General features: G+C 35.8%; 1 protein-coding gene across 5 annotated transcripts in view; it reads left to right on the top strand.

Annotated features, from left to right (window-relative positions):
- Positions 1–15,845, top strand: part of LOC126919631 (glutamate receptor ionotropic, kainate 2-like) — a 283,328-nt gene that overhangs the window by 101,014 nt on the left and 166,469 nt on the right. The gene's annotated exons all lie outside the window — the stretch shown is intronic.

Below are 15,845 nucleotides of genomic sequence, written 5' to 3'. Positions count from 1 at the left end.
AACGGCATCATCCACGTGGTATTTCTTCGGTAGCTGTTTGCATTGAAAAGTCGATAGGAATAAATCCTTTCCTGTTTATTGAACGTGGAAAAATCTCGAATTTACAAGAGAACACCTTTTTTCTCTCTCTTGCGCAACTTCGTTGGTTTTTTCGGCTTCGTATACATCATCGACCCACTTTACGCGATATAGATTGAAATTCATCGAGCAGAAGTGATTTGTCAGCCGGGACGGATTTGGAATGGTAAGAATTGAATTTGCGAAAATAACATTGGAAACAAGAGGGAAAAATTCTCTCTTCTCTAAATTCTATCTTCTGCCTATATTAAATTGTATGAATTTAATGATAAAACAAGGAATTTTTAGTTGCAAAAGACTCGTGTACTCTTTGAAGATGAATCGCCCCATCTCGCGATTGTTTCATTATTCTATAAATTTAAAATAAATAGCATGACGAACAATTCTCTATTCATTTATATATCTAATAGAAATGCACGTCTAAGTCTTCTGGAAAACATTTTACCTTGAATGAACTTAATAAACAATTGTAAATTAGAAAGAAAACTATTCGCTTCAACTAAAAGATTTTAAAATATAGTTACCACTAACTAAAGTTCTTTCAAATAAGCAAAGTAGAAGCAAATTAACAATAACTTGTCAGAGTTCTATCGGCGTTCGTCTCTTTCTTCAACAGCCACGGTGCGTGAAATTAATCGATATTTTCTCTCTTTATCCTTTCACTTCCCTCTCACATCGCCGCTTCGTAACACTCTTCTTCTACTTTTTCCAATAAAACGTGGGCTGATTGAAAAATACCTGGGGGAGAACTTGCACCGATTTCCTATCACGCAACCGCAATTATCAGTTCATACAGACAAAAAGGTGGTAAAAAAATCTAGTTTCGAACTAATATCAACGTAGAGAAATTTTCTCCGATATCACATATAGTACTTGAAAGAAATATAAATAGTAATACGGATGCAAATTTTATCCGCGTTCATCGCGATCATTACGAAAGAATTTCTTTATTAAATTAGTATGATGAATTCCTTCTTGACTTTCTTATATATCGCAGATTTGGCACAGCCCGTACAATTTATTCCAGTGGAGTTGGACATTAATAAAACCGGCTTACCATAACAAAAGAACAAGATATCCGCGGCCTTTCTTCTATGCGTTTTATCGTTGGCGATAAATTAATGAAAAAACAGTTCTCCGATGTTGGCGCGGCTAGATTCAAGAATATTTTATTACCAGAGACCGAAAGAATGAGCTTCAATATTTTCTGGTTGCCGGAAAAATTACCAGTCTACCTGAAACCCGTCAAGATTTACAACTACCGACAAGTTACTGCGCCCTTACATGAAGTTAACAACGTTACAGGGTAAAGAATCGTATAATTCTTCTTGCTTACATAGGTAGTTGCATCGAAGGAGGTATCCGAAGGGCCATGCGAGAAAGGAAGATCAGGAAATCCGTGGAAATTTATAATGGAACGCCATGATATCGAAAGATTTTATATTATCTTGCTGAAAATCTCCTTGTGACAGAATTAAAAATATCTGCACTGTGTTTTCAAAATCAAAAGGTAATCATCGAAGTCCAAATATTGAAAAATATTGACAATATGTTTAATCATATATTATCGGGATTAAGAATGAAATAAGAGGTTGGATATATTATTTATATTTTTTGTTATTCGTAGTTTATCACTTGAATGATTATTTATATTTAGTATAAATAATATCCAGTAATAGAATCATGATATTGATTATAAAATACTACTCTTGCTATACAAGTACCATGACATAGTTTTTCAAATGCAATTCTGTGCGAACCACCACGGGATGAAATTTACATACAGAAATATTATTCCGCTTTATTTAAAATCACTGGCCAATTCAAAATGTGCGAAGACCGTAAATGTGGTACGTCGCAAGAGATCTTTAGAATTGCTAATAGAAAAACAGTAATGGAATTTTAAACAAACTTTGAAATTAATATCGAAGCGACTTCGACCGAACACGTTTTTATCATCGCCCCTTCGATTTTTCCTTCTAACTATCCTGATTCCATTATCAAAGGAAAATGTTTACAAGAAATAAAAGCTTGCTCCTCGTTTAAACCCATCGTGAAGGGGATCTGATTAATTGCTTGTGGCACAATGGTTATAACTGCCTCATTTCATTGTATTTCATCACGAACGAACACTTTTGTTCTTGAAATGTTTAAAAGAAACTTTTCTCTTTTCGGTTGAACTCTTCGATTATTTCCGTAAGAAGAATAATAAATTATGATTGCGCGTTGACGAGAACGAAAGGAAAAACAAAAAGATGGATAAAGAAGGGTGGAAACGAAACAGGAGAGACGTTAATCGGATTGGTGGTGGGAAGCGTAGAAAGTTTGGTGGTAAGACTTCGTTGGAGGGATATTGAATCAGTGTTAATTAATAAACATCAAGAGCACTGACTTCTTGCTTTCAAGTTCCCCTCTACTTTTTGCCTTTGCCTTTAGCAGGAAGGAATTGTCTGAAAATTAGAAACTGAAGCATTGGGATATTTTATTAAGTATCGAATAGTCTGTTCACTTAAGAGGGATGAAGTTCTTGGCAAGTGGAAGTTCTTGCGGTAAGATAGTAAATGAATAGTGAAGAAAAAAAGTTATAACCGAGAAGCCACGACTTTGAAGATTTCGTAGAAGCTTCCAGACGTCGTTTCCTCTGAATTCCTCGAAATTTTATGAGCTATAAGAGAGGAATATATTTTAGGAGTACTTTGTATACGTCTACGTTTGATGATCTCGCATCATGAATGCGCGTTTTGTATATTTAATGATTAGAAAGTAAACTAGGTTGGAGGGAATGCGACGATGAACTGTCTATTTGATTTTCTCATGATATGGCGTATAGATCACAGTATTCTAGTAGTATTCTAAATATTCATAAAAGTAATTTCTCTATCAACCCAGAAAGTTATCCACGTTGATAAACTATCTTATTCGTTTCATCAAAAACCGTTCCATCACTTTGAATTACTATGCAATAAAAACACCTTCGAAAAACATATTTTCGTTTCCTTTTCGTAGTTTTTCCCAGCTTGCTGATGGATTCCATGCAAATATCTAACGCATCGCCGCAAAAACCGCGCGCGTTATCGCGAAAACAGGTCAGAAGGGGATTCGTTAAAGCGCTCGAATACGAGAAACAAAAGGATACCGGTTCGTTCGGTTCGTGACGGTTCGCCACGGTCCCCAGGAACGGGAAGCGGTCACGACGCACGCAGCGTTAATCCGCAATTTTCCGATGCAAATGCCGGCCGATGCAGCTATAACCCAGCGGCGCTTTCCCGCGAGAGATGCGGCAAGAACAGAGGCGGCGTTTCCCAGCGATTCGCTTGTAAATCAATGTCGCGCATTCCCGCGGACGCGTTCCACGCAAAAAATTGCCCGATTAAAATCGCGAGCAATTAAAGTGCAGCATACTTCGAATTCCGTTTAATCCAAAATCTTGTCCTATCGTTGTGATTTTATTCTATCTCGTCTTATTTCGCCCTAGTACATTGTCTATCCGATTGATTTGTCGTATCTTATTCTAATAGGAAAAATTTCGATATCAATTTCTCCTTGTTCCTAGAATATACAGGGTGGTTGGTAACTGTTGGTACAAGGGGAAATAGGGTGATTCTACGCGAAAAAAGAAGTCGAAAATATAGAATACAAATTTTTTGTTTGAGGCTCGAAGAGCAGAAGTACGTGTTCGTCAGAATGGGCAACATTTTCAGCAATTTTTGTAATAATAAACTTTATGATTACTTCATTTTATTTCATTATGTATTCCTAATTTTCCGTTACGGCAAAAACAAACTTAATCTGCGATAATATCCATCAAGACAACGATCTACAGTGAGATCCGTTATAACGAAACGTAATAAAGTATATGCGTACCGAGCGAAAATTCAAAGTCGATTTTCTCGAAAACAAAGCCTGAAACGAAAAATTTTTATTCTATATTCTCGACTTCTTTTTTCGCGTAGAATCACCCCCTTTCCGCTTGTACTACCATTTACAAGCCATACTGTATATTAGAGATTATGTTTATTGAGTAGCAGAAAATTTTCTTGTATGACTTTTTTACATCACTTGGAATAGAGTTGTAGTTCGTCTTAGTAGATTATCTTGTGTATATACGCGTTGGGTAAAAGAATGTTCAATAAGAACATTTGCAAGGAAAATAGTTTTCACTAGCTTTCTTAGATTTGCGATTTGTCTAAATTTTGACAAAACTCTTTAGTAACGAAAATGTTCAATACTCTTAGTTTAAACTGCCGAAAATGAAACATTTAAAAGCAATAAAATAAATGAATTTGCCAGATGAATGGATAGCAATCATAAATAACAGACGATATTATATTGAACCACGTACATAACAGAAATTTCAGTTAGAATAATTAATTTCTTTCCTTTCATTTCTTTTTCTCTTTTTCTCCATTACCATCGTATATTGATATTTAAATATCTTTGCCGTTTCCGATTTGTTCTGGTTTCGGGTTATAATTTCCTGAACAAGGGAAGAACTTGTATCATTATGTGTGCTAGGTGATTTAATTAATTCGGTCACATCAAATTGCTCATAAACTGTTACTCGTAAAATTAAATTACAAACAAACGAAACCTCGTTGAATCGGCATGTAATTTTCGTATTTCAACGAGAAGGTTTCGCAATATGGTTGTGTCTACAATAATTCATCGCGTGTAAAAACGATTTTGTTCGCCTCGTCGAATTCACCGCGATTTTAGTATCTAAATACGAGCTGCTGACGGCGGTGTTTGCTGAACACGTTCTCGTTACAATATTTCTATGTCAGATTATCCAGCAACGGTGCATGAACGATATATTAAAGTTATACGTGTATTATACGGCATGGTTACGGTACGGATCCGTTTCGACAAACATTCTTCCGGATAATAAGATCGCATTGTTCATATATAGCGTAGCGGGTCCGTTCCGACACGTACGGAATGCCACCGACACCGGCACGACAGAAGGTTGAAGCATGCGTTTTAAACGAGATCGTTCACACTATCCGTCACCGACCAGTACGTGATGATCCGTACCGCATTCACCTTGTGCATTTTGCTTCAAACAATTCGATATGATAATTAAATCTGCAACCAGTGAAACAAAATATGGAGAACGATAATATCTGGGAAACTGCAAGAACGTTCTCTACGTGGCACGGTGAAAACTCGCTGTATTATTTAACGTTTCTCGAATAGGTGTATCTTACATCAACACGATCTACGTTTTCAAGGAAAGTCAATATTTAGGAGAGAAGTTTGTTCTGTTTAATTTTCTTCATTGCTCAGATATTAATTTTAAATTAAATTCGGAAAAGAGGATTCAGTATATTGCTGCATATTTATATTTCCTCGAATTTAGGCCATTTATTGGATTTTTTCAGACCCTTTCAGAAGTCAAACCGATCTGGCTCCACTCTTTATTAATTTCTTAATTTCATTACGTAGCTATGCAAGTAATATTCAGTTATCCAAGTCTACAAGTTCGTTTACTAAAAGAAGATGATATGACGAATAAGGATGAATGATAGATTTTAATAGACTAATAATTGACTTTTCTTCATTTTTCAATCTACGAAGTTCATTCATATGGAATCGTCTTACGAAACCGATGGCTTCTGAGTCGCTCAATTAGTATTATTTTATAACGATCAATGTGTAACACATTACAAAATAATCTTTCTATGAAAATTTCAATTACTTCAATAAGAATAAAAGTGCATTTCGTTATTTCTATTAACTTTTAACTTTTCACTAAGTAACAAGACAAACCTACGTTTTCATATTTCACTATAAAACAAGAAGAAATCTTTCAAACTACCATACTTCGTCTGCAATTTGTGAATGTGCGATACGCGCAAACGAAAATGCAAAACTGTGTACTGTAATATATATATATCTATACACAGGCGATTGAAAAAGACGAGAGAAAGAGAAAAAGACCAGAAAGGAAGAGAGAGAGATAAAGAGAGAGAAAGAGAAAGAAACACAACTTCAGCCTCTGTTAATCTTCCGCAGAGTTTCAACAGCGCGGAATTTACATAGCCGCGGGATTTTTATCGCGCGAAAGGCCATCCACCCTCCGCTTTGGTGTCGTCGTACCCTTTTGCACCCTACCATGACCAGGAACGTTCGCGGTGGAACGCATCCACCGTGGCCTAGCTCGACTTCCACGCAGCCAGGGAGCATTGATTTTTCATTAAGCTACAGCTCCGCGGACCGTCGCCTGCTTTGCATACACGCTTACTCGCGCCGCTTGCCGCATCACGGATTACGATCCTCGTTTCGTCAAGTCCTTTCTTCCTTCAACTTTTTGTCTATTTCTGCTGTCTTTTCTCACAACTTTTACTGATTCTTCAGTGGCCAGGTACCTTATTATAGAATGATTTCCAAGAATTATTTCGATTTAAAGTCCTTACGATTCCGTGGTTTTGCATTCGTGGGTGGTTTGCTAGATTTTTACACTGATTTTAGATCAATGGCAATTTGACTCTCTGTCTGTAGCTTCTTCTGTTTTCTTTTTGTATTTATTATTATTATTATTATTTTCTCTTTTTTGTTAGATCCTATGGAATTAGGAGAGTCGATTGTGGAGCAAACAGAATAATTATTTGGCAACATAGATATGTTAATTACGTACCGTGTATATTAACGAATATGGTTTTACTGCATGGTGACTGTATTGTTTGAGTCTAAATATGAATATGACTAATTTCTCCTTCGAGAAGTTTGAAAAGTTCTCCTGTACACGAGGCTAATAAACGGTATCCCAAAAGTTCTGGAACACTGCATTTTCAAGTCCGTAGTACGATTCTTCAGAACCGAACAATACGGTTTAGGGGAACAATCCGTATCAAGCTTTCTTCGAAACGCAGATCTAACCGGTTAACGTTCAGTTTTAGACACAATTGTTGATCTTAAAATAAATTCGTCGAACCGAATAATCGAAAGAATTCCAATCTTCAGCTTATGATTTCATTTTATTCCGCTCGATTTTTCAATAGAATCAGCATATTTTGCTACCGACGTAGGAGAATATTGGATATTAAGGGTCGTAGATGATTCTCCGCAACTTAAATATTTCTGTTCAGTTTATTTAATGTCCTTTGAAGACTCCAAATACAGCTTTAGATCGAAAAGAAGATTTGCTTCTGCTTTAAATCTGATAACGTCAATCATATCTCACTACTTTGAATCAATAGTAGCTAGCGTACAATTTGTAAAGTAATACAGGAAATTGATTCATCCATCCAACATTTAGATTCTCAAAGGTTAGCAACTCGTTCCATGTTACGTTTCTCAAGCTTTTACTTATCGACACGGGAATATAGTTACGTAGCCAACTTTATTATGTTTTATTACGTTTTATCGATCACTTTCATAATTCATCCGTTAATATCATTTAATCGTTGGAAGTTCGAAAGCTCTACGAATGTTGTAAATGAGCGCACGCGTTTTAATGTGCGACACAGCATCGTAAAGCGAGCCTTCCGTCGTTCCCGATGCCAGGAAACGTTTTAATGTTTCCTTTATCCTAACATGTTGCCGGTGAAACTTCGAAATTCGTTGGAAATTTACGACCTGGAGCGAAGTATCGAGAGAGTCGGCGGGAGAAGCGAGCGTATACGAAACCGATAGTCTCAAAGGATTCGTCGAGAAAGAGGGAGATCGAGACAGGGATGTAGTTCGAATCGCGGAAATTTTCAAGGGAAGAAATTCCATTAGCTCCTCCCCCTTCTCCGTCTGCGTAGTTTTCAGTTCTCGATTGTTGATCTGCGTCTGACGCGACACGACGCGTCTAAAAGTCGTTCGTGAATCGCACGGCCGACGGAACATAACGGGCACCGGTTGTAAGTTGTAAAAACTTTTTCCTCTTCTCGCCAGTTTATCACCACGGGTGCTAGCTTTCGAATTTCTCCGCGACTTTATGGTAAAAATATTTCAGTTGGGAACGCACTGTCGTGGAATCTACACATATAAATGATAAACAAATGGTCATTTAGTTCGTTGATTCCATATGCTGGGAGAAACGTGAATGTTCTCCCTCGTGGGTGGTGAATGGGTCTTGTTTCTTGTTATTTCGATAGGATTATTATTTGATATTGTACAAGTGTTCAAAATATTTACTATGGTCGTAAAGACATTCCAACGTTTGCGAGATTAGCTACAAGTTTGATTTCTAACGATCAAAATTAAACGTCAACGATTTAAATGAAAAAATTCTAATTCTAGTCAATTAATCCAAGATTTTGTATTTGAAGTTCAAATTTATAAATATATTAAAACATTTAAATTCAAATTATTACGAGTTCAAATATTAAATTAAGAAGTTCAGATTCGAGAGATTGAAATTCGAATCATCGACGAACAATCAAATTTTACAAAAAAAGAGATTTCAAATGTTCCATAATGTCACATATACTCTTGAAGAATTCTTAACAGTCGACAAATGAAGGATATTAATATAAAACCAACATCCACCTATCTAAACGTTTTATCCGGCTAAACTGGATAATAAATGAGTTCTACATGAAAATCACCCTTAGCACATTAAACTGACACATTCAATTTTGGAAGTAGTAACGTTATCGGCTGAACGCGACGAATAGAACGTTTCCCCGAGGAAGTTTTATCGTCGAGTCGCATGGGGAACGACGCGTCGTAAGTTCCATTTCCGGCGGTTTTCCTTTGGCGGACAGTCGAGACAAAGACGTTATTGGCATTAATAATTTCAGTCCAATTCGATTCGATCCATTGAAATTCCCAGGAAGTTTCTACGCGATTTCCTGGCGCACAGTTGCACGAAGTCTCTCTCGATCGTAGGCCTTGTCCCTGTTTCTGTACTTGTATCCTTTAGACACTTCCCGTAATATCAGTCTTATCGCCAACTTCAAGATGGATTTTGCATCGAAATTGTATCACTAAGTCGTTCCTTACGGCGATATGTTGCAAATTGTCAGCGTATTAAGTTGTCCGAAAAGTGAAAAAAGAGACACGTCTCTTACAACAACTTATCTTTATACAAACATGACACCTAATCTGTCGAACGTTGTAATCTTTACCTTGATAGAACATAATGGATCATAGGTAATTCGATAAAATAATATAAAACGGAAAAAGTGCATCCATTATTTCCTTATAAAACGTAAGAAACTTTTCAGACAACCTAATATGTGCGATTGAGAAATTGGAGTAAAATGAAAACTGGTAATCGAACGGTTCATTATGAAGCTGTTTGATTAATATTAATTGGAATAATCATTAATTTCTTTATAAGTCGACATGTTCTTCGGAACATTTCGGCAAATCTTCGCAGAATTTATAGAATAAATAGATTGCAAATTTAAATTATGCACTAAAAAACCTGACTAATCCTTACAAAAAACTAACTCTTACAACACATCCTTCGATCTTAAATATCGTGAACCGTAATGTGAATTCATAAACCTTCAGCTCTTTTACTTGACAATACGACAATTTTATTATTGCGCATATTTTAAAAAATCAATTTTGTTATTATAATATAATATTATACACGTATAAAGATCGTAAGGGGCCAAATCGTTACACAATTCTACGCAAACTACATTCTATTAGAAACGAGCAGGTTAGACAGTCGGATACTTTTGGCTATGGATCCTATCTATATGTACGGTTTCGTGTTTATCCAGTAAGCAACCAAGTAACACGCGAAGCGCATGAGATTCTCGACGAAGTTGCACGGCAGAATCAGTTGGATACCTCGAACGTACGATACGCCCAGGGACTGTCAGATCCCCAAGACACGCCCCGCGATATAATAGCAGTTGTGCCGACAAAATCGTAACGGGGTTCCTGCAACGTCGTCTCAATTGCACCGGCGACACTTCAGATACACAGGACGCCGTAGATTGCCGTCGGTACACTCGAGTGAGTACCGTTGAAAGTAAGACGCGCACGTAAGTAGGTACATACACGTACTGCAGCATCCGGTATTCGAGGCTGATGCTCCATTTTCCGGGGCAACGGAACGCTAGCGCTCCTTCGTTGTCCTAAAACCGTGGAGCGTAATACAGACTGGAACAGACGATCGTAGAATTTGCTATTTTCGTTCATTTAATTTGGTTACGTGATTGAAAAATATTCGCTTGAAATTTATCAAAGGTCTGGGATTTGAAAACGTTTTAACGTTGAATCGCGTGAAGAAGAACGTAATTATGTTGTGTTATTGCCACTTTATGATATGTTAGTGAATGATATTTGCAGAAGGAAATTATTAAGGCTTGCAAGATTTGCAAGGATTTTAAATCAGTTAGTTAGTCAGTTAATTGTAATAGTGCGAATTTGTAATAGCTATCTCCCAGAGCAAATAACGATAATACGTCATTTATTAATAATTCGATTCAGTTCCTTCCTTTTATTATAATAATACTGCTCTAAGGAAGCATCAGCTGATGTACATGCACAAATTCCTTCAAATTCGAAGCATCATTGTAGAAATATCACTAGTTAGAAAGAGAGAAAAGGATACGATTGGTAATTGATCCATTTTTCTTTTTGACGAAAAGCTTTGATCTCATTTTAAATCGCTTAATTAGGAGTCAGATATGTTAGAAATCTCAGAAAATGTAATTTCTACCGCGATATCGATAAAATTGTAATCGTCACATAAAAAGAAGAATTCTGGAGTCGATAATGCAAATTAGTGGATTGTTGAAAGAAGAGAAAACTGCGATTTTATTGGTCATTTCATTTTATCTATTATGGAGAGTCGTGATCGTGCCACGAGACTGTATAGTTGTCGAGTTCTGTTCATTACGGTTCTAAAATTTCCGCAGCTTAAATTACGCAACGAAGCAAAGGACTAACGTAACTTCACTACAACTTTAAGAACATCGTTACTGGCGGATGGAGCGTATGATGAAACTGACTTGATAGTTTCGTGTCTCCCTTTATGCGAAATTCTGGTTACAGTGTGATTGAAAACTTGTCGATTATATCCTGTTACGGTAGCAAAGTGTACCTATAAATTTAGAAACACGAAATCATGCAAAATAACGTAGAAATTTCATTGTGTAATAAAATGTTCACAATTTTAACGATACGACAATTTTTTCGAATTGATAATAAGTGAGAAATCTTACAGGCGATAATTTCCTTTTCCCTGTTTATTAAAAATTTTTATTTAAAAATCATCGACTACGTTTGCCAATTAGAGTTGTATAATATTTACCGTGTAAAGTATAGAACGAAGAAGAGAACTAACGTAACTTCACCGTAACTTTAATGGTATAATAACAATCACGATTCACTGGCGTATGAAGAGTATAATGGAAGACGCTCGGTAAAGTTATGAACTATACCCTCAACAAGAATTAAATAAACTATAATGTTTGACAAAAACTGTTAATTCAAAATTAATTTGATTCAAAGATAAAAGTGGCTTTAATTGTGGATGCCGCTGGCTTTTAATTTAATTAGATGAACATACACAGAAGATATCCTGTTGAGGATTCGTAAATTGAGAAAGAGGAGAAAGGAAGCTTATTAAAAAGTAAGAATGTAATCTGGTATAATTTAAAATTCTTGTAGAATACGGACAATCCTTTTCTCGCGTGTATTCAAATAACTAGAATTTAAATACAAAAATCGAAATTTCTAGTTCAAAGCTTTCAGTATTCAACTTCACTTCACGTATTCTTCTAATAAAAGTTAAAACCTTTTACTTGCAACCTGCTTATTCTTTGTACTTTTATAATTTGAAAAAAATTACAAATAACTTAATTTCCTTAATATGTATATCTTATGCAAGTATTTATACTAATATACATACATATAGGTATTTATATAAGTATATATGTACATTTTATGAACTACACGGTGCAACACACGCCATTCAATAACGACACAGTCAGTTCTTCTGAACTGTGTTGTTTAATCTTTTTTAAATTGTGCTTCCCTTTTACAATAGTAAAAAATAATCCACCATATAATCCACATAAAAGACAGTTTTAATAAAATACGACAAGTTACTTTTATCTAATATGGTAACGTTGTCATATTAAAATAGATAAATGATAAAAGTCTTCAATCAAAAATACGACAACGCCAGAAATTGCTTCGCGATCGAATGGGTCGCATACATTTGAGCCTCTCTAAAATAACACACGAACCAAGAATTTCACACGCAATTAATCGCTTACTTTAGCAACATAAAGTCACACTTATGATAGATTATGGACCGTATTTGAAACGAATCTTCCTTGTTATTTGAAATTTCATACCACTTCATAAAATTGGAGATAATTGGACCTAAGTTAGGTATAATACTCCAAGACCTGATTGTTAACTTTATCGCGTGTAGCCATAAAATAAACCCGCGAGGCGAAGGTTTAATGGCACAAAATCACGGATCCACAAACAACGAGATTTGCCACGAACGTTATTAAATCTTACCATTCTCTAGCTTTATCGACACGCGTACGTAACTACAGCTCATATCTCCTACAGCAAACATCTCGTACATATACGTATAACATAGTACGTATAATTAATTTGCATAGGGTACAATGTTGCAGCGTTTGATAAACGCGCAAGGGTTGGAGGGCGTCGCGTGTGTAGGCAGCTAAGTTTCGAGACAGGGTCAGGGTTAATGTGGCATGTCAGCGACTAGGGTGCGGATCTTGTGCACAAGGGAACTCGCGTGAAACGTAAGTAGCTCAACTATAAAAGCAACAGTTTGTGTGGTGGCAACAATTCGAAGAGGTCTCCCCTCATCGGCGATAAACGTTAATTAACGTTGAACCGAATAATCGAGGAGATACGTGTCGCGGTGGCCAGTAATTATGCGCCATTAACGATCGTCTGCTAATTACAAATATATTGCGAAATTAATATAATGAACGGTGTCTATTAAACCGCGTTTGATTTCGACAAGTCCAAAATTGATATATTGTTCTCGCGTCCTCAAATCGAGATCGTTGGTTGGACTTCGTTTTGCGTCGCATTGAATTTTTGTGACCTCTTTTCAATATATAATAGCTTTTGACGAGTAGAATTTGAGAATACTAGTTTTAAAATACAGAGATCATTATTTTAAAAATTATTTTCAAATTTGTTTCAAACTTTATCCGACAACAGTGCTAATGAAGTATCAAAATGTTTCACATAACATACATAACGTATTCATAAAAAGTGTGTACAAGCATTCGAATACTTTCGTGAACCACTATAACATGTACTTATATAAATAGCTTTGGAAATGATTTCTGTGCTTCAAGACTAGTATTTTCCTGGTTTTTACTCGTGAAAAACTATCATGTGTTATAAAAAAAAGTAATAAATTCGACGTGTCCCAAGTTTAACCCCGCCGTTTGTTGCGCGACGAGGGCCAGCGTAGTTCGAATTAATTTCCTCTAAAGTTAGTCGGAATTGTTGGCGAAAGTTCCGCGTCGTAGACGCTTCGGACTGAAACTGGACGGTGAAGTTTCGCGAGGATCGAAGATGAAATGCGAAACCCTCGGGAAGAAAAGGAAAGAAGGCGTGGCAGGCCAAGAACGATAATTAAAATGTTACTTTCTCCTGTAACGAAATGACGTAGCCGTGTTGCGCGGCCGTTTTACGAAACTTTGATAATTAATACGATTTACGTCAGGTGCCGGCGTTTTGACAAACGTAATCTCTTTATCCGCTCTCTATCTTCGCTCTCTATCTTCTTCCACTTTTTCGTTTTGCCAACTATACCTGGTGGATTCAATTTGTTCATCTATCTTTTAAGTCCTCTCGATCTCGAAGATAAAATTTCAACCTTTTGGATAATGAAAATTCACTTGCAATTAACGAAAGTATTCTTTTTTGGTGTTTCTAAGTTATCAACAGCGAATCAACACGACTTTTATCCGTTTCGCTATGACTATTTCAATTATTTCGATATCTTAACATATAATTCTTCTGCGCATCGACTACGATATTGTATTTTTTCTGCACGTTATTCCGTATTTGAGTTCACCAGACTATATAAGGGTCGTTAAACCTTCCTTCACGAAGTTACATTTTCCATAGTACGCTCGCTTGAAACGTGTAATTCGATCATTATTCGCTTCCATGGCTTCTGTTCTCTTTGTTCGTGTGTGTGTTTAATCCTTTGTATTGATATGTGAATTGAAAGTATACATCTCTGTATCTACATTCCAAAAGTTTTTTTTGTTATTCTATTATCGTATCTCATCACCTATGCAATCAATCACGAAATTCGACATACGCTCCAAGAGATATGTGTGTCTGATTTATCAAAAGAAAGATGCAGTTTATTACAGGATTATGTAGAATTACGTGCCAACACAAAATGACTTTAAACTTGATTAGAACATATTGAGGTAATTCGAGGATAAATTAATTAAACAAATTTTTAACGCTTTTAACCTACAGATGTCTTGCAATTATACCAGAAATTCCTGGACCTCTGAGTTTATCGATGTCAAAATGATTGTGAACTATTATTGACTCGTAACCTTAAAATTCTATGTAAATGTTAAATATACTTGCATAACAGGTGTATACTATACATATACACTTTTATAAAATTATATTTCGAACTTTTCTGTTTCTTTCCTTATTGATAACAAATTGTTATTTTTCAAATCTGCCTAAATGCAAATAATAGAGAATTTGACGCTGAAAGCATCGCTATAGGCAAATTTTTCGTTGTAATATCTCAAATTAAAAAAGCGTATGTAAATTCTCGTGACATGCTGCGTCTCTTCTATGTAAGTAAAATTCTGTTTCTGGAGAGTTAAATGAAAGAACAGGAAAGACGTCAGCGTGAAATTAAACAATGTTTCCAAGTTTCGCAATTTTATGAGAATTTCGTGATGACAATTTCAACGAAAGAGAGAGAAAGAGACAGATAGACCGACAGACAGACAGAGAGAAATCGTTTCTTGAAGAGAAATAAACCGAAATGTTCCAGTGTTGTTCGCATCAACAATGGTTGTTTAACGAAACATTACACGGACGATGTAGTACTGAATTATATTTTATACCGTCGTACCGAATGTTTGCGACTGCAATACAAACACTGCAGTTACAGTACACCATATGACAAGCAACGTATTTACAAAATATTAATGTTTAATTATGCCGCAATAAAATTTCTCTAGTTGACAGAGGATAGTATTCTGTTAAACTCCGCGTTACACACGAAAACACAGGTGAAACTCGAGTGTTTTTTCTCCTTTGATTCGCGCGATTGCTCTTTTTTTGTTGCATCGTCTCGATAACGATTCAGCGATTGTTAGAACGTTTCTTTGCGTGTCGCTTATACAAATACGCGAATCGTTCTTTATTTCGATTTGACATTTATTGCAAATTTTATCAAAAAAGATTATTCATGAAAGTCAAGCAACTTAAACAAAATACTTAAATCCGCAAGCAATTTTTAAATCCTACAATTAGAGGGACGAGAAACAGAAAATATGATAAAATGATGGGATATGATTGAGAAGATGAACTAAAGAATATCTATACGTACGTTCTGTTTTATTGAAACTAATTACTTTGTCGAAACTTTTATTATACAGAATTTTTATTCTTGTCCTCGATTGTTCCTAAAACTCTCAGATGCTTTTGACTGATTCCGTATACATTTTTTCATTCTCGAGTATGTTGGAAATATTCCGCTAATAAGTAGAAAGAAAAATGTAATTTAACTTCTGCACGTACACTTATCTAATTATCCAGAATCCTTTTCTATCATTCAATTTCCTTGCTTCCAACTTGACTGATGGCCCCTG

This window comes from Bombus affinis, chromosome 8 (assembly GCF_024516045.1).
Source record: "Bombus affinis isolate iyBomAffi1 chromosome 8, iyBomAffi1.2, whole genome shotgun sequence".
Taxonomy (NCBI): domain Eukaryota; kingdom Metazoa; phylum Arthropoda; class Insecta; order Hymenoptera; family Apidae; genus Bombus; species Bombus affinis.
Note: the sequence above shows the minus strand (reverse complement) of the source record. Positions and strands in the feature narration are given on the sequence as shown.